The 20505-nt window shown below is 46.6% G+C and overlaps 1 protein-coding gene across 1 annotated transcript in view; it reads right to left on the reverse strand.

Annotated features, from left to right (window-relative positions):
* LOC142813835 (uncharacterized) overlaps nucleotides 1-2532 on the reverse strand; it is a 213605-nt gene extending 211073 nt beyond the window's left edge. Inside the window, exon 1 of the mRNA XM_075891794.1 lies at nucleotides 2425-2532. The gene's annotated coding sequence lies outside the window, so the exon portion shown is untranslated. The remainder of the gene's footprint in view (nucleotides 1-2424) is intronic.
* Between the last annotated feature and the right edge of the window lie 17973 nt (nucleotides 2533-20505).

The raw sequence follows: 20505 nt of genomic DNA on the forward strand, positions 1-20505 counted from the left end.
TTTTCGTGTTAGTTTTTGCATGCTTTGCTGTACATTTTTTATAACTTACGTTCGCTATTTCGTGCTTATCCGTTCATTTTGTATACTTTAAACTTTCTTTGCTTACCACTCTTTACTATTGCGTTTTATCTGTCATGTATGATTTTATAGGAGGTCTCACTCACAGTCTCGCGACTTTGAGACCTCCTTCTGTATTTGTACATAACACATGCACTTGTATCACTTGTATTTCAATTCTGAATAAAAAAATTTCAAAACAATTATCTCGCACGCGTGAAATTCCAAGAAAGGCGACAACTGCCTGGTGAGCCAGTCGCCGAGTTCATTACTTCTCTTCGAACGCTCGCCGCGTCGTGCGGCTTCGGCGCGCTCGAGGACGATATGATCCGCCATCAGCTTTTCACCGGGGTAGCCTCGCAAAACGTCTGCTGCCGCATGCTTCAAAAAGGCTCCTCGATTTCATTATCCGAAGCCCTCTCGATTGCGCAAGAGGACAAGCTTTTTCGCTCCCAGTTGGAGCAATTTGCTTCGCATTCAGTGCAGCAACTTTCTGCTGCGGGGGGCCAAGGCGGCGGCTCTTTGTTTCACGGGACGCGTCAACATGACGGCCCTTCGTCTCGGCGTGGCGGCGAACATGGACGCCCGCTTGCACAGTCCTTCCGTGGCGGCCAACATGGCGGCCCCTCTGCGTCACGGGGGCGAGGAAGCCGACAATATGGCGACCCCATTCCGCCGAATTCTGGTTTTCAGGAACAGCACCGAGCTCCTAACTCGTGTTCGCAATTTTCGTTGCGGATCGGCTCAGAATTTAGCCAATTTTGCGCATTGTCCCGTGAGGAACCGCACTTGTCTTGCGTGCGGAAAAATCGGACATTTTCAGTCCGTATGCAATTCCCGTCCAGCAAAGCTTCTGGAACCAGTTTCTTCGTCCGCTCCTTCGAGCACTGCACGAACCAATACGGTCACTGTTTTAAATGTGAATGGCCTCCACACTACGTCCGAGCCCAGCATCGTAGTTTCAGTGGGCCATGTGCCCTTGTTATTTCTCGTGGACACTGGTGCCTAAGTCTCTTTAATCAGTGCCACTGACTTTCATAGTCACTCTTCCAACATTCGGCTTTTGCCTTCACACGTCGTTCTACAAACATATTCCAAGGAAACGATTGATAATTTAGGTCATTTTACAGCTCAGGTCTCCTATCGCAGTCGCACTGCTTCCATTACTTTTTATGTAACAGCCAATGGCAGCTCGCTTTTGGGACGTGATGCCATCAGGGCTTTGTCCATCAACATCGTCGGTGCGTCTATGACGTGTGCTCAAGTCGACGTCCAAGATGATCTTCCGGCCAACGCGCCTTCTGAATTCCACCACCTGTTCACCCGTGAACTGGGTTGTGTGCGTGGTTTTGTGCATAAAGAGATGCGTCGACCAGGTGTGTGCCCTGTGCGTGCCAAGCTGCGCCGCATTCCTCTTCTCCGTGAGCAAGTCTCTGCGGAACTGTCTCGCCTTCAAGCCAACGGAATCATCGAGCCTGTCTCTGCTTCCGACTGGGTTTCTCCACTGGTCGTCGTCAAGAAAAAAGATGGATCCCTTCGACTATGCGTCGGCTTACGAGAACCGAACAAGGCGATCGTCGTAGACGGGTTTCCACTTCCTCACATTGAAGAACTGCTTCATCAGCTCTCCGGAGCGGTATGTTTCTCCAAGCTGGATCTCGCGTCCGCTTATCACCAAGTTGAACTTTCTGAGTGCAGTAGAGACTTAACCACATTTGTATCGCACGAAGGCTTGTTTAGGTTTCGCCACGTGTGTTTCGGGCTTGCATATGCCCCTGCAGTGTTTCAGAAAATGATGTCAATTATTCTTAAGGGTTGTAACGGCGCCCTTTGTTATCCGGATGCCATTTTGGGGCGGGGACGTACTCGCGAAGAGCACGATGCTAACTTCCATACTGTTCTCAACCGCATCAGTGAATGTGGTATGAAACTTGATAACAAGTGCATTTTTTCTGTGAATGAGTTACAATTTCTAGGACATAATGTCAGTTCCCGCGGCTTGACACCTGTTGAATCTAAAGTTCAGGCCATTGTCAATGCCCCACGGCCTACTGATGCCAAAACCTTGCAATCTTTTTTACGTCTTGTTGGTTATTATGCCAAGTTTGTTCCTCACTATGCTGATGTTGTTGAACCACTGCGTACTCTACTTCGTCAAGCACAGCCTTTTAACTGGTCAGCTGAAGCTGAGCAGAGCTTTATTCGAGTTAGGTCAATACTGGCCTCAAAGCCAGCTGTTAGTATTTTCAATGAGAAGCTTCCCATTCTCATCACGACGGATGCGTCCGATGTTGAACTGGGAGCAGTATTTCAACAACTCAGAGATGACCAGCTGATCACTATCGCTTTTGCATCTCGTACATTGACCCCTGCTGAACGCAGATATTCAGTAGGAGAGCGTGAAGCTCTCGCGTGTCTTTTTGCCTGTGAGAAATGGCATGTTTACTTGTGGGGCCGGCACTTCACATTACGCACTAGTTGCTCTTCTTTCTGCAGGATCCGAAGGCCGCCGCCCCATTCGCATTTCCCGTTGGTGTGCCAAACTTATGTATTATAATTTCAGTGTTCAATATTGTAAAGGTTCTAATAACGTGGTTGCTGATGCACTGTCGCACCTTCCTCTTCAGATACCGGTTACTGAAGAGCGGGATGAGGAAGTTGTTTCATTAGTTACTTCATTCATTACTAAAGCTGAGCTTCAGGCAGCTGCAGATTCCACTTTGTCTCAAGTTCTCAAATATTTATGTGAAGGATGACCTTCCAAATGTGCTCTTGCTTCTGAATTCTTGCCTTACTTCGCAGTCCGACAGGAACTGTCTGGTGTAGAGGACTTGCTTTTCCGCGATGAACGCGTGATTTCCCCTGCTTCTTTCCGTAACAAGCTAATGCAGTTTGCCCATGAGGCCCATCCAGGCATTGTCCGCACCAAACAGAATCTCCGAGACAGCTACTGGTGGCCAGCCTTAGACAAGCAGGTCGAGCATGCAGTTTACAACTGCCATATATGTCAGGCAGCTGACAAGTCTGCCAAACCTGCATTTTCTCTGTTGCAGACAGTCCAGTGGCCTGATCAGCCTTGGCAGAAACTCGGCATGGACATCATCGGTCCTCTGCATAATGTTCCGCAAGATGCCCGGTTCATTGTTTCTCTCATTGACTACCATTCCAAATGGCCAGAGCTTTGTTTCACACATACGGTTACTTCTGAGGTCATCATTGAGTTTCGGTCTTCAATCTTCAGCCGGGAAGGTTTTCCTGATGCCATAGTTACGGACAATGGTCCACAGTTTCAGTCCCAACATTTCGAGGCTTTTCTTTCACAACGAGGAATTCAGCACTTGAGGTCAACAGTTTTCTATCCCCAATCAAATGGGCAAATCGAGCGCTTTGATTGCGTTCTGAAGGAACATATCCAGATCGCCCAATTAGAGCACCGTCCCCTCAAGCAAGTCTTGACTGAATGTTTAGCTTCGTACAGGTTCACACCACAAGGCACCACTGGAGTGTCTTCTGCTCAAATTCTCCACGGTAGGCAACCGCGAGTTGCTCTCGACATAGTCTCTTTGCCTCGTAACATAGCAGTGTCTTCTCCTGATCAAATCCGTACCAGGGTTTTTTCTCAGCAACAAGCAATGAAAAAGTATGTCGACACCCGTCGAAGTGCAAAGCAGTCCAAAGTTCGCACTGTCGATCTAGTCAAGGTTCGTGTGCCAGGCAAGCGCCCCAAGTATCGAGGTCCTTACGAAGTCTTGGGCCAGGTTAGCCCCGCTTCTTTTCGCTTAAGTGATGGTAACATCTGGAATGCTTCGCGCCTTGTTATTTTTCATACGGATTCGCCTTCAACACCTAAAAGTCTTCCCCATCACGTTCCGTCCGCGCCTTTCAACTATCCATCAGATTATTACATGTGGCCTCCATGTACAGGCATTTCTTCAAGGGGGAGGAGTTACCAGTGGGTGTCGCTAGTTCAAGTATACCAAGTCTTACGGTTCACTTCGAACCTTCAAATACGGCTGAGACCGTTGAACCGGACTTCGGTCCGCAAAATTCTTCCAAAGCTCATGCTGCGAGCTCTGATGAGACCGCGAATTTTAACGCTCGTTCAGAGCCTTCACAATCTTCCACTGCTCTTGATGTGTCACATCAGAGCACAAGTGACCAAGGTGCAGACACACCTGATTCTACATTCAAAAGGGCCCGCCCTAAGCGGAAGCGGCAGAAGCCGCGTCGGTTCGAAGACTATGTGATGTAAAACTTTTGTTCCGAACGGTTGTGTACATTTTTTTGTTTGTCAGTGTATTTTCAGGACTCGTAGTGTGTGAGTTTGGTGTGCCGTGCTTCGAATTTTCGTGTGTTCTAACGTACATACCTTGTATATACTTTTTGTATCGATCATGTATAAATATAAACAGTGTATAGGTGAACTTTTTTCGAGGAGGGGATGGTTGTTGTGTTCTGGGTTTCGGTTTCGGAATGACATGTGAGGATGCCAGGGGGCACCGCTCTGGCATCCAGGTTTTCAAGGCGACTGTAAATGAAGTCAGTGTGTGTTGGGTAACCGTGGAGTGCGGTTGTTGTTCTTTCCTTCGGCGTTTCGCGCCAACCCGCGTGTTCGGGATGGTCGGCGTCCCCGCCGGCCACGTACGTCTCCGTCGGCCGTCTTCTTCTTCTGCTTCGTCGGGACCAGTCAGCCCCCACCACAGCATAGTGTACATCAACAGGCCCGGATGGCATTTCAATTATGCTGATAAAGACATTGGGTCCGAAATCTAAACAGATCTTCAGAGAGGCATTGAGCCACACAATGATCTATGGTGAAGTCCCCGATTGATGAAAACTCAGCAGGATGAGCATGATCTATAAAGGAAAGGGGGACAAAGCTGACATAAACAACTACCGTCCTATAACAGTGACACCAGTGGTCTACAGGCTGGGGATGCCGCTAGATTATAAAGGAAATACTGCAGGTATGGATAGAGGATAATGGGGGTACTGGGGGAACTGCACAATGGACTTCGGAAACACAGGCGGTTGAAAGACAATCGGTTCTCACTGACGCACTGCATCGAAATAGCATAAAAGGAACACAGGCCTTTGTGGCTAGTATTTTTGGATATCAAGAGAGCGTACGATAGGGTGGTTCAAGAGGACTTGTGGGAGATACTGGACACACTAGGTGTGGAAGATGGAGTCACTAATCTTTTAAACGATATCTATAAAAGTAGCAAGCCAGAAACTGGGAAAACAGGTATCCAAGCCCCAGAGATAAAATGGGGGCTTAGGCAGGGGTGTACTGTGTCACCCTTGTTATGCATAATGTACCTACTAGGATTAGATGCCAAATTAGAGGAGAGCGAACGTAGCTTAAGCCTCTCTTCTGTCAATCGAAGAAAATGTAGTATCGTGTGGTGGACGCGCCGCACTAAGAACACGGGGCATGGCGCTGAAGCACCGGCTGACAAGAAGTACGCAGCAGCCGGTAGCCAAGCAGGAACTCTTTTACTATTTTAGTGCACTAGAATATGGGGTAGTGTGTTCAGGCACCCTCTCTCGCCATGCATCGCGTGAAGCGTCGCACGTGGACAAAAACCGGTTCACATGGCAGCGATGCCATAGCATGGGCTTCAGAAAGACACGTTCATTCAGACACGTTCATTCAGAAAGCCACATAGCAAAATCTACTAAACAAATTGAGAAAGTAATTACTGAGGATAATAAAACCGCCTGGACATACACTAATCTAATTAGACTGTTTTAGCTAGAGCTTGCTAAGGAACGTGACAGGTCACCCCGAAAAAGAAGACACAAGCCCAAGAGTTGGTGGGATGAAGAAGTTAAGAGAGTCATAGCAGAACGCCAGGAAGCCTCTAGGGAACACTGAAATTTTAAGCAGTGGGATGAACCGACAGACGATGTTGAAAGAAAATGGGACATTTTTCTAAGCTGTAGAATGGAAGCGTCCCTTCCGATCCATGAAAAGATTAGAAGAAAGGGGGCTCAGTGGCTGGCAGAAGTATATAAAAGGGACAGAAAGACAGCTGCGAAATTTTGGAACCATCTAAACTCCATAAGAAATGAAACAAGCCTAGAGCAGACGTATATAACTACAGCTCAAGGTGCTAGGCTAGAAGGAGACGAAGCTATTGAATATATAAAAACAAGGGTGACAGAAAAATTTCAACAAAGAAGTGCCTTATGCACCACAATACACAAGGATGGATTGAGTGGCACAATTAATGGCTCCATTTTCACAACGAGAGTGCGAAAGGGCTGAGAAAAGGGTTCCAAGTAGTACATCAACAGGCCCAGATGGCATTCCAATTATGGTGATAAATACATTGGGTCCGAAGTCTAAACAGACTTAGAGAGAGGCAGTAAGCAGAACAATAATCGATGGTGAAATCCCCGATGGTTGGAAACTTAGCAGGATGAGCATGATCTATGAAGGAAAGGGGGACAAATCTGACATAAGCAACTACCGTTCTATAACAGTGACATCAGTGGTCTACAGGTTGGCGATGCAGATTATAAAGGAAAGACTGCAGGCATGGATAGAAGATGAGGGGGTGCTGGGAGAACTGCAGAATGGATTTCGGAAACACGGGAGGTTGGGAGACAATCTGTTCTCACTGACGCAGTGCATCGGAATAGGAGAAAAGGAACTAAGGCCCCTGTGGCTAGCATTTTTGGATATCAAGGGAGCGTACGATAGCGTGGTTCAAGAGGACTTGTGGGGAATACTGGACACACTAGGTATGGAAGATGGAGTCTCTAATGTTTTAAAGGAAATCTATAAATGTAACAATAGTTACAAAGTGGGAAAAACAGTTATCCAAGCCCACAGAAGTGAAACGGTGGCTTAGGATGAGGTGTCCTTTGTCACCCTTGTTATTCATGACGTACCTACAAGCATTAGAGCCCAAATTAAAGGGAAGTGGACTTGGCTTCAACCTCTCTTTCATCAAACAAGGAAAACTGATTGATCTTTTTTTATGCCCCGCCGCGGTGGTCTAGTGGCTAAGGTACTCGGCTGCTGACCCGCAGGGCGCGGGTTCAAATCCCGGCTGCGGCGGCTGCATTTCCGATGGAAGCGGAAATGTACGCCCGTGTGCTCAGATTTGGGGGCACGTTAATGAATCCCAGGTGGTCGAAATTTCCGGAGCCCTCCACTACGGCGTCTCTCATAATCATATAGTGGTTTTGGGACGTTAAACCCCACATATCAATCAAAACTGATTTATCAGGCACTACCAGCATTATTGTACGCAGATGATATAGTGCTAATGGCCGACAACAAGGAAGATTTGCAGAGATCGATGGACATCTGCGGTAATAAGGGAGATAGGTTAGGTTTCAGATTCAGTACAGAAAAATCAGTAGTCATGATTTTTAATGATAATGAAGGTTGTGGGCTTAGGATACAGGAGGTCACGCTAATTGATTGATTTGTGGGGTTTAACGTCCCAAAACCACCATATGATGATGAGAGACGCCGTAGTGGAGGACTCCGGAAATTTTGACCACCTGGGGTTCTTTAACGTGCGCCCAAATCTGAGCACACGGGTCTACGACATTTCCGCCTCCATCGGAAATGCAGCCGCCGCGGCCGGGATTCGAACCCGCGTCCTGCGGGTCAGCAGCCGAGTACCTTAGCCACTAGACCATCGCGGCGGGGCGGGAGGTCACGCTAGAAATAACAGATAAATACTAATATCTGGGCGTATCGATAAGCAATGGGACCGAGTACCTAAGGGAACACGAAATATACGTGAACACTAAAGGTAACAGAAATGCCGCAGTGATGAAAAATAGAGCACTGTGGAATTACAATAGATATCATGTCGTGAGAGGAATATGGAAAGGGGTCATGGTTGGTTGTCTAACATTTGGCAATGCGGTCTTGTGCATGAGATCAAAAGTTCAAGCAAGATTAAAAATTGAGCAACGTGGACCAGGTAGGCTTGTTTTAGAGGCCCACGGGAATACACCAAATCATGGGGTACAAGGTGATATGGGATGGACATCATTTGAGGGCAGGGAAGCTAGCAGCAAGATAAAACTTGAGAAGCGATTGAGAGAAACGGTGGAGGAGCGTTGGGCTAGGAAGGTTTTCAGCTACTTGTACATGAAGAATGTTGCTACAAAATGAAGGAAGCGAACCAGAAAATTGACGGGTAAATACTTAGAAAACAGAAGGGGGCCAAACAAAATAGAACAATTGGTTAAGAAGAAGGTGAAGGAAGCTGAGACCGATATGTGTAGAATGGGCATGAATAAGAAGACCGCACTAGAGATCTATCGAACGTTTAGGCAGGAAATCGCCAAGGAAAGAATCCATGATAATACTCGGGGTAGTTGTCTGCTGTTTGAGGCCAGGACGGGAGTATTACGAACCAAGACATATCGGGCCCAATGCGAAGGGGTATACACGGTATGCAGTGCATCTGGAGAGGAGGAGAAAACTGATGAACCCTTGATAATGTTCTGGAAAGGACTTCACGCTATAGTTCAGGATGATGGCGCAGAGTTTTTCAAAGGACTGGGGTTTAGGGACAGGGAGAGAAAATAGACTTTAAGCGGGTAGAATTAACTACAAGAAGGTTATCTGATCGGTGGCTCAAGTCAACGCACGAGTGAAAATTAAATCCTTCACTTCAAAGTACCAGTCCTCAACTTCACTTTTTAAAGAAAAAAAAAGATAAATCTAGTGGTTAGTTTACTGAGTAATACGGCTAGGTGGCGTTAGCCGCCGCCCGACCTAAAGGGTAGAGCCACATCCATCCATCCATCCATCCATCCTGGCAGGATTGTCAGCTCCACGCCGCTCTGCCTTCTCGGGTGCTGTTCAGTTACCTGTTGCTTGCATTAGCGCCCGCTTAACGAAAGTTTTTCTGACAATGTTTTTGCTGGCCACACGAGAGTGAGGAAATGTCGAGTCATCGGCGCCAACAACACTGCTTTGCAGCTAGGTGCGAAACAGGGTACACCATTCGAAAAAAAATAGTGAGCAGCCGTCTCTTTTCGCTGCACCCAAAGACGAATCACGGAAGAAGGTATGGGAAGAGAATTTTCATTGAAAGGATGGGACCTTGAACGAAAGCTGCTCTGTATGTGAGCTACAAGTCGAGCCTTCAAGTGTTCTCGGAGAATACGTGCGCGTTATAAACGGCGAAGAAGTTCGCATACCACGTAGGAGACCAGAGCTAACGCCTGACGCCGTGCCGATGTTACTAACGTTCCAAGCTACTTATCGAAGAAAGCGCCGCGTCCAAGACCTCCGAGAAAGCGGAAGAACTCGGCGGTCAAATCCACCATCTCCAAGAAAACTGCAGCACCCTGTCTTGACGGTTGGGCCACTGATTCAGGTTCATCGATGGACCTTCCTCCTGACTATGAACCCGAGGTGGCGGACACTACAGGGACTGTAGCTTCGCTGGAACGCTTACTCAAGCTTCGTTTACCTTCAATTTATGTGAGCTCGATCGTACCGCATCTCGTGTCAAAGAGCGAGGTAATTTGCGTGCTGTCACGACTTCATTTTTTCGTGAAGGGTATCAACCAGTTAAGAGACAAAACAAAACAAAAAAAAGCTGCACGCGAAAATTAGTCGTTGTTCATAAAGGTGCCACCGTGATGAAGTAATCGTGAAATGATGACTCCACGGAACGGCGTCGAATGTGATCGGTGTTACTGCTCAGGGCAGTAAACGCGCTCGTAAATAAAGGGTTTCTTCTTACAGTCTGACAGTGGTGCCAAGTGATGTTTTCTTTTTACTGTACAGTGCAATATCCCGGCCACAGCAGCAGTATTTCGGCGGGCGCGTAATCGTTTAAAGGCCCAAGATTGTCAAAATTCTTCCCAAGTCTTCAGCTATGGTGTGCCTTTTATTCAAATGGCAATTTTGTCACCTTAACAACATGATTAAAATTGCATGATGCAACTATCGACAAGAACGGTGCCGCGCGCGTAACGGAGGAAGTCGAAGCTGTCGCCGTGTGCAGACTACCACTCGATATAGCAGTAATATAACAAGAAACTTTCGGGTTTATAGACGCTCCTTCGATACCTTAATCTTCCTAAATTTTTATTTGTTCACCAACCGAGCTTTAAAAACTGCAAGCAGTTTATCCAGGTATGACTGCTTCGCCATCGTTTGTTAATACTTGCATTTAAACCATGTGTTGCGGCTTTGAAATTTCGTTTTGTTTTGAATGTAGTACAAATAAACCCATTAGAAAGCTTTTTGCGGACGTATCAGCAATTACGTATGCAATCGCACATCACAGGATCGAATGCCGGCTGCGGCGGCTGCATTTTCGGTCAAGGCGCAAATACTGAGGAGCGTGTACCTACATTCAGGTGCACATTAAAGCACCCCAGGCGGTCGAATTTGCAGAGCACTCCTCTACAGCGTCTCTCATAATTGTATGGTGGTATGGGACGTTAAACCCCTGCTATTACTAATATCAAAGCACAGAAGTGCAAAAAAGGCAAACAGTGAGGTGACAGCCCATGCTAAGGTGTCGCCATCTCATGACTGTCGATACCAAATGCGTCAGCCACGCCTCCTCCCTGAACACACAACCCCATATTCAAGTACACTATATTTATTATGTACGGAAGCATACAATGCCGCGTATGAATGGATGGATGGATGGATGTATGGATATGGCTGTACCCTTTAGATCGGGTGGTGGCTAGCGCCACCAAGCCGTAATACCTAATGAACCAAAAACTAGATTTATTTTTTCCCTTAAATAGTTACCTTGAGGACTCGTACTTTGCAGTAAAGGGTTCAATTTTCACTCGTGCCTTGACTTTAGCCACCAATCAGACAACCTCCTTCTAGTTAAATCCAACCGCTTAAAGTCTATTTTGCCCTCCCGGTCCCTAAACCCCAGGGCTTTGAAAAACTCTGCGCCATCATCTTGAACTATAGGGTGAAGCCCTTTACAGAACATTATCAAGTGTTCGGTAGTTTCTTCTTCCTCTCCACATGCACTGCATACTGTGTCAACCCCTTCGTATTTGGCCCGATATGTCTTGGTTCGCAATACTCCCGTCCTGGTCTCAAACAGTAGAGAACTCCGCCGAGTATTATCATAGATCCTTTCCTTGACAATTTCCTGCTTAAAAGTTCGATAGATCTCTAGTGCGGACTTCTTAATCATGCCCATTCTCCACATGTCAGTCTCCGTTTCCTTCACTTTTTTCTTAACTGATAGTTCTTTTTGGTTTGGCCACCAGCTGTTTTCTAAGTATTTATCAGTCAAATTCCTGGTTCGCTTCCTCCATTTTGTATCGACAGTCTTCATGTAAAAGTGGCTGAAACGTTCCTAGCCCAACGCTCCTCCACCATTTCTCTATATCGCTTCTCAATCTTTATCTTGCTGCTAGCTTCCCTGCCCTCAAATGATGTCCTTCCCATATCACCTTGTACTCCCTGATTTGGTGTATTCCCGTGAGCTCCTAAAGCAAGCCTAACCTATTCCACGTTGCCTAATTTATAATCTTGATTGAACTTCTGATCTCATGCACAAGACCGCATTGCCAAACGTCAGCCCAGGAACCACGACCCCTTTACATATTCCTTACACAACATCATAACTATTGTAATTCCACAGTGCCCTATTTTTCATCACTGCTGCATTCCTGTTACCTTTAGTCGTCACGTATATTCGTGTTCCCTCAGGTACTCGGTCCGATTGCTTATCCATACGCCCAGATATTTGTATTTATCTGTTATCTCTAGCGTGACGTCCTGTATTTTAGGCTCACTACCTTCGTTGTCATTGAAAATCATGACTGCTGATTTTTCCTTACAGAATCTAAAATCTAACCTATCGCCCTCATTACCGCAGATGTCTATCAATCTCTGCAAATCTTTCTTGTTGTTGGCCATTAGCACTATATCATCTGCGTACAATAATTTTGGTAGGGCCTGATCAATGAGTTTTCCTTGCTTGACTAAAGAGAGGTTGAAGCCCAGTCCACTTCCCTCTAATTTGGCCTCTAATTCTTGTAGGTACATCATGAATAATAAGGGTGACAGGGGACACCCCTGCCTAAGCCCCCGTTTTACCTCTGCAGGCTTGGATACCTGTTTTTTCCACTTTATAAACTACCTTGTTACTTCTATAGATATCCTTTAAAAGTATAGTGACTACAGGTTCCACGCATAGTGTGTCCAGTATTCCCCACAATTCTTCTTGAACCACGCTATCGTACGCTCCCTTGATATCCGAAAATTCTAGCCACAGGGGCCTGTGTTCCTTTTCTGCTATTTCAATGCACTGCGTCAGTTAGAACAGATTGTCTTCCAACCACCTGTGTTTCCGAAACCCATTCTGCAGTTCCCCCAGCAACCCCTCATCCTCTATCCATGCCTGCAGTTATTCTTTTATAATCTGCATCTCCAACCTGTAGACCACTGATGTCACTGTTATAGGACGGTAGTTGTTTACGTCAGCTTCGTTCCCCTTTCCTTTGTAGATCATGCTCATCCTGCTAAGTTTCCATCCATCGGGAACTTCACCATCGATTATTATTTCGCTCACTGCCTCTCTCAAAGCCTGCTTAAACATCGGACTTAATGTCTTTATCAGCATAATTGGAATGCCATCTGGGCCTGTTGATGTACTACTAGGAACTGTTTTCTCAGCCCTTTCCCACTCTCGTTGTGAAATAGGAGCCATTACACCACATGATTCGTCCTTGTCTATTGTGGTGCATAAAGTACTTCTTTGTTGAAATTTTTCTGTCACCCTTGTTATTATATATTCAATAGCTTCGTCCCCTAGAGCCTAGCACCTTGGGCTGTAAATATAAAACTCTGCTCTAGGCTCGTCTCATTTCTTAGGGAGTTTAGATGGTTCCAAAATTTCGCAGCTGCCTTTCTATCTTTTTATGTACTTCTGCCAGCCACTGAGCTCCCATTCTTCAAATATTTTCATTGGTCAGAAGTCATGCATCCCTTCTACAGCTTGGAAAGGTTTCCCATTTTCTTTCAACATAATCTGTCGGTTCATCCCGCTGCTTAGCATGTCTGTGTTCCCTAGAGGCTTCCTGACGTTTTGCTATGGCTCTCTTTACTTCCTCATCTCACCAACCCTTGGGCTTGTGTCTTTTCCGGGGTGACTTGTCACGTGCCTTAGCAAGCTCTAGCCCAAACAGTCTAATTAGATTTGTGTATGTCCACACAGTTTTATTATCCTGACTGATTACTTTCTCAATTTGTTTAGTAGCTATTTATATTTGCCTTTATGAATAAACATTTACCTGTAGTTGCTCATCTTTTCTGCTTCCCACTTTCACTGCTTTTCCAAAACTTAGCTTGATACGTTTGTGATCACTACCGAGACTTCTGGAGCCACCTTCATCTATTTGCATTCCCCCGAGCTTATCATACATCCTCTGTGACATCAGTGCATAATATATCGTCGACTGCAGCCTTCCTACCTCCCATGTTATTTGCCCTTCACACTTCTCGGTACTGTTGCAAATGATCAAATAAAGCCTTTCACACATATCCATGATCATTTTGCCTGTCGGGTCGGTATACCCATCTATATCTTCTATGCGCACATTCATGTCTCCTAGTATAATTATCTCGCACTCTCTTCCTAACTCCTGAATGTCCTTTGATATACACTCTACCATTGCGTGGTTTTCCTCTCTGGCCTTTGCTCCCGTCCACAAGTACACGAAACCAAAGAGTGTCATTTGACTTGCCACTTTCCCTTTTAGCCATAAATGTTCCTTGCACTCCTGCTTGACCCTTTGCCAGTCTGTACTTTTATGAATGAATGCCCCAATACCACCCCCCTTTCTTCTGCCTTCTGTTCTATTACAATATTTCACGCGTAGTCCGGATCGTTCGGAGGTTGTTCCATGTCCCTGAGATGTGTTTCTACAAAACCGTATACCATCGGCCTCTCTTCCCTTAGCTGTTCTTCTATCTCTTCCCACTTCAGCCTGTTCCTACCACCCTGCATGTTAATATACCCTATGTCTGAATGGGCTCGGCGCTCGTGGCTACGTCTATTTATGCCCCGGACTCTACCTATCTTAGACATTGGTGCCACTTTGGAATCGTATCTGTCCATAGCTCAAAACATGCAAAAACACTTATCTGCGCAGTCGATCCGGAGCGCTCGAAAAACACGTCCATCCACCGTGACAGCCCGAACAGAAGGCCCGAACAGAAGCATATATTCACAAGTTAGCGCCCCCTGAAGGCGAAAATACTTTACATGAAACTGAATCTGGCAACAATGAAATCGAAACCACCGGACCACATCTTCTCCTCCCGCTAGAAAGAAAAGGACATGTGGCTCTAAGATCCTTATACAATGATTAAGGGAACATGGGTCACATTTATAGGCTTATACAATATTACAAGAATGTAATGACACATAGACCTTCTGTATTTAAAACCATAACACCCCCCCCTCCTTTTGTCATAAAGTAACCAATTGAAAAAGAGAGAAGCGGCATGAGAAGGAGAGAAGGAGGGAAAAAAATATAGCTATGTACACAGCGCACCATGACTGAAAGCACTTATACAGACAACATACAACAAAAAATCACAGCGTAACAGTATATCCCTTGTAACTTTATACAATAAATCAATGGACAACAAACCAACAACAATGCACACGTATGGTACAGATTAAACATACAAATAAGAACAAAGAATTGAGGACACGAAGTTCTTAAACCTGGATGGATTTTTACGCGAACGCTTAGAACGCCGAAGCTCATTGCGCTCAGAAGTGCTCCCTTGCGGTGCAGAAAGTTCGCTATGTGAGGATGAGCCTACTGGCTCGCTTATGCGCTGCTCAGGCACAGCTGAGAGCATTGATGAGTCCGACGACTCGCTTAAGTGTCCGTCACTTGTAGCTGGGACGAAGAACCCAAACGCGAAGCATGGGAACATAGAGGTTCGGAAGCATGCCCATTAGTGCTAGGAAGGATACTGGCATGGGGACTGGGCTCGTCAGTAAAGTATTAATACGGAGCCTGAGAAGAGTCCGAGGACTCTTAAGTGTGCTCGGTGCACGGTTAAACTTTATGGTCGCTGAGCACCACAGCTGGATTTGAAACCAGTGCCTGAATATCATGTACCCCAGAGAAAGATGGTGATGCTGTAGGAATAGGGATAGAAACCAATCGTGTAACAAAGGCAGAGCATTGCGACTGGTTCTGCAAAGGTATTGAAGAGTGCAAGCGTGAAGGTGGTTCCCGTTCAGAATGAACAATTACAAAATTAGAAGCATTCCAAACCAATCCACCATTGAGCTTAAATTCCAGGGATACCACTGCCGACATAACAGTAAATAGACCTCTATACTTTTTTTTCTTGAACACATATTTTGACTTTTTGGCCAACCTGGACGACTGGGGGTTTGGCTCCTCGCTTCTGATCGACTTTATTCTTCATGTACTTCGGCCTATAAAATACACGCATCCTTATGGCATTGTCCGAAAATTACTGCAAAGTAGAAATCAACGGTAGATCAGTTATGTCAACCACTGTGCAAGGTTGACACTTATAAGGCAACATCGTGAAAGACAATCCCGTAGTTGCCTGAGCAGAAAAACGGTAAGTACCCAAGTACTCCGTAACTGCCTACTTCAGAGGACTTTGTTCTAGTTGGGCCAGTTCAATGTACTCTTTCAGGACTCCGTTGAACCGCTCAACCAACCCATTGGCTTGAGTATAGTAGTTAAAAGAACAGATGTGCTGAATACCTCGTTCGGAAAGAAAAGTTTCAGATTGACGAGACTTAAACTGGGGACCATTGACTGTTACTAAACGCGGTGGAAAACCTTCGCGGCAGAAGACGGAAGTAAAAAAGATGATGACTACATCAGACGTAACGTCTCGAACGAAACAAACCTCAGGCCATTTGGAGTAATAGTCAATCAACGAGACTGCAAAACGAGAATCTGAGGGAACATTTGAAAGAGGACCAATATTGTCCATGCTAAACTTCTCCCATGGTTTCTCAGGAAAAGAAACTGGTTGTATGGATGCAAAGACAGGTTTCGCCAATTCGTCGGCAGGGCGACAGATGTAACAGTTCCGAACCGCACTTTCCACTTTTTTGTCAAGGAAATGCCACCAATACCTGTCACAAAGCAGCTGCTTTGTATGGGTTATGCGTGGATGATTCTCGTGGGCTCACTGAATTGCCTCCCGCAAGTTTCAGGAACTGTAACACGTTCGCCGCAGAAAATGAGCCCATTGACATAAGACAGCTCGTCTTTCACTGAAAAGTAAGGTACAGGTACTGAAGTCAAATGCTTCTTTGGAGGACAACCCTCAGCAATGTATTTTATAAGCTGCTGGAAGTTACCATCAGTAGCAGAGGCTGCCTGTATAACTCGTTCTTATGTAAACATGCAGCAACTACAGATATATCTCTTCTTCCGGCGCCTGTGCTGGCGGAAGCTGCGCGCAGACACGCTGCGTCCGGTTGCTTGAGGGTCAGATTTCATTAAGCAGCGCAAAGGCTGCATCGTACGCATTCGTACACGTCGTCTACTGAAAGCGTCTTGTCATCAGCGGGTGCGGATGCACGTTTCATCGGCTCCGTGAAACCGATGCGACCGCTTGGGTATATCGGCATCAAGGCTCACCAGTAATCGTTTCACGCAAGTGGAGTGTCAGAGGTGTACACCCACCAAGTTTGGTTATCCTTGCACCGAAGACTTGATTTATTGAGAAGCCCAGCACGCCGTCGTCTGCAAGGAGGATAATCCCATCCTCGTCGCTCAAATGTAGTATCGTGCGGGGGATGCACCGCACGGAGAACACAGGGCATGGCGCTGAAGCAGGCCGCGCTTAGCCAAGCGCAGGGCCAAGCTCGGCGGCTCACCGACATGATGGATGTGGTACACGTACGTCAAACGAACTACCCTCCGAGAAGAAGACTGCGACGCATCAGACTAGACTACAGTCGTCGGAACCAACCAAGGCAAGTCGCAGTCAAAAGAGCGCCGGAACGATGGGGATGTAGAAGGCAGCATTACTGCGCTTGAGACGCATGTCCCGTCAGCTCTGTCGGAAATCGACGAATGTTGTAGACTTTTGGCAAATATCCACCAGAAACTGGCTTCAGCGTTTCGGTGAAGTCGTCAGGAACCTCTGGATACCAATTTTATCTAGGTAGGCCCATTTGCCGGCAATCTACGACTGGTTGAACATCACGCGACGCCCGAGCCCGGCTGAGCCCAACGCCGACGAGGCTTACGCCCGGGCTCCCCAGCCATGGCAGCGTCCGCGAAGACAGGCTACGACCCCGGCACGATGCAGTGGGTTGACATCGAGGTGGCAGAAACACGGGAAGACCCCATACCAGGTGAAGACAAATATCTTCAGATCATGGTTCGCCAACTGCAAGAGAAGCTCGCTAAAATGAAGCCCCGAGTCTCGACGGCCGCCGCCCAGCCACAGGCTCGCAAATCAGGATCAACACTCGCAGCTTGCGTTGAGTCCCCGCGGCAGCTGGCGACGTGGAAGCCAACAAACACGCCTCGAATCCGGTCGGACGAGTTGGTTATTGTGCTTAATGCAAAAATAACCTCGAATCTGCACGCTGCGTTTGGCCCAGGCGGGGTTGACACTGCAGTGCCGCAGGGCTCTGTGTTAGGTTCATTGTTATTTTTGATTTATATAAACGACCTTCCTAACTGTGTTACGTTTTCAACCATTAAATTTTTTGCTGATGATTGTGTGCTGTATTCCAAAATCACTAACCCAACCGATTCTATCAGACTTCAGAATGACCTAGATAACGTGTCTCTTTGGTTTCATGACTGGCGGATGAAACTTAATTCAACCAAGTGTAAAAGCATGCGTGTATCTCAAAAAACTTCAGCTTCTAATACTTGCATGTATCTTCTTAATGATGCTCCCTTATCCTCAGTGCACTCGTATAAATACCTTGGGCTTAACATTACTAACAATCTATCCTGCCAGAAACACGTCGAATACGTCACTAATAATGCTAACCGCATGCTGGGATATTTGCGACGAAACTTTTCTTCCGTACCCATATCAGTGAAACTAAACCTTTACAAAACGTTAGTACGATCTAAACTGGAATACGCATGCGCCATCTGGGATCCCGATCAAGTAACCCTAACTCTGACTCTAGAAGCCGTTCAAAACCGCGCAGCCCGTTTCATTTTCTGCAATTATTCCCGTCATGCCAGCGTCACAGCCATGAAAAAAACTCTGAACCTAACCGACTTATCGTTCCGTCGAAAATGCTCTCGCCTTTCTCTTTTTCATAAAATTTATCATTACAATCCATCCTTAAAAGAGAGCCTACTCTCTTCCGCCGCTTACATTTCACCTCGTTTCGATCATTGCTTTAAAGTAGGTGTGCCATTTTGCCGAACAAACCACTACAGTGATTCCTTCATTTCCAGAACAAGCAAAGACTGGAACTGCCTTTCCGCTGCCACCGCATCCCTCATCGACCCTGCAAACTTTAAACTCTCCATTTTGCAGCAATTGTAACATTTCGCTTACTTTTTGTTGTATAACCTCCACTCTTTTCTGTAAAGCCTTAGGGCATGGAAAGTATTCAAATAAATAAATAAATAAAAAAGTGCAACGCTTCATCGGCAGCACCATGAACGCTGGTATCTCCGTGTGGCCGGTGTGGGACCAAAACATCGTTGTTGTAGGTGTGAAAACGGAAAGCCTGGCCTCGAAGCTCATCGGGGACATCACGCTGACGATCGGGGACCACCAGGTACTGTTTCAAGGACATTTTAAATCAGCCAGAGAAACCTGCAAGGGTGTCGTCACCGTCGCAGACAATGAAACTTCGCAGTCCCTTCGAAGCAAGCTCGAGTGGATCGACGGCGAAATTTTGTATGTGCGGAATCTCGGAGCACACAACGCTGCAGTGGTGACCTTCAAAGGGCGCCGCGTTCCAAGATTCATTCACTACTGCTGTGAAAACGGGCCAGTGTGCTACTACAAGAAAACGATTCCGGCATGTTACCGGTGAGGAACGGTGGACCACAGACCGGATGCGTGCCCCAATCCGGACAGTCAGCGGTGCATTCACTGTGGTGCGAAGGTGGAACTCACTCTGGAGGTCCCAGCGAAGCACGACTGTCCACCCGAGTGCCTTATATGCGGTGAAAACCATTTCACCGGCTCTGCGCACTGCGTCAGAAAATTCCGGAAGGCATGGAACCCCGCTCTACGACAGCGGCAACTTGGACTAAAAAACAAGCAAGAAGAGCCCTCAGCACCTCTCATGACTGACGAAAAAGCGAAGCTCATGCATAACAAGCCCAAGCCGATCAAAACCCCAGCCGGACAGAAGTCAAGGCCGCCTACCTTCGGCGCCGAGGATTTCCCGTCACTTGCAAACCCGCCCAAACAGGTGAGCAATTGGGTAGGGGTCTCCTCTTAGTCTCCCACCACCACCGCTGCCTCCCCCGGTAATCCTGAAATTTTAAAACAATTGGAAGCCATGAAAAAACGCATTGAAACTGTGGAACGCGAAAATCGGGCGCTGAAGGTGTTGCACGCTGCTACTCCACCACCACCGTCGGAACCGGTGGCTATGCACACCTCCGACTGCTCGGACGATGAGCAGGACACTCAGTCAGACGTATCGGATGACACTATTGTGTATAAAACTGTAGCAGGTGCTTCGAACGACTTAGAAGGTCGGCTAAGCAGACTAGAGACTAAACTTGAGGAGCAGAGCAAAATTATCCTAGAACAAACCAAGCTTACAGTACAAGAAATTATTCCACAGCAGCTGAACCTATCAGTCCAAGCGGCTATGCAAGACCTCAAGCAGAGCGTTTTGCCTATTCTCACAGCAAGTGTACTACAAACTATTCAAAATTGGCTCACACCCCAATTGGACCAACTCAAAACTAGCATTAAGACAACGGAACAACCCCGACGCAAAATTGTTCATCGTAACCTGGCAAATTCTGAATCCGAGAGCAACATAGCTCAACCGTTAACAAACCAAACTGAGTCTCTTATGCCTCTCCAGGCTCCCACGCTGGCTGCAGTGGCGAAAATGACACCTCTTCAATAAAAAATCCATGATGGAATAATTGATTAACATATTGGATAAACATATTAATGAAAGGTCCAAACAATAGCATCTCGATATTTTCCAGAGGAAGTGCAGGGGGTTTAAAGATAGGAAAAAGAGGGCCACACTTAACCTTTTCCTGCAGAATGAACATTTCACCCCTGCAGTTTTGGCGCTACAAGAAATCGTCTGGTGTAATGATGAATGTAGTGGGTCATGCAAATCTCGGCAAACACATTGTCAGTGCTAAGCACGAGATGCTCGGCCCGGACTGTCGCTGATTTCGCTAGCTAGGCCTACGCTCCTACCTGGTCTCGAATAACAGTTTTGACTGTCTCAGTTCTTTATTATAATTGGT

The sequence above is a fragment of the Rhipicephalus microplus genome, chromosome 4 (genome assembly GCF_043290135.1).
Source record: "Rhipicephalus microplus isolate Deutch F79 chromosome 4, USDA_Rmic, whole genome shotgun sequence".
In the NCBI taxonomy this organism is placed as follows: Eukaryota; Metazoa; Arthropoda; class Arachnida; order Ixodida; family Ixodidae; genus Rhipicephalus; species Rhipicephalus microplus.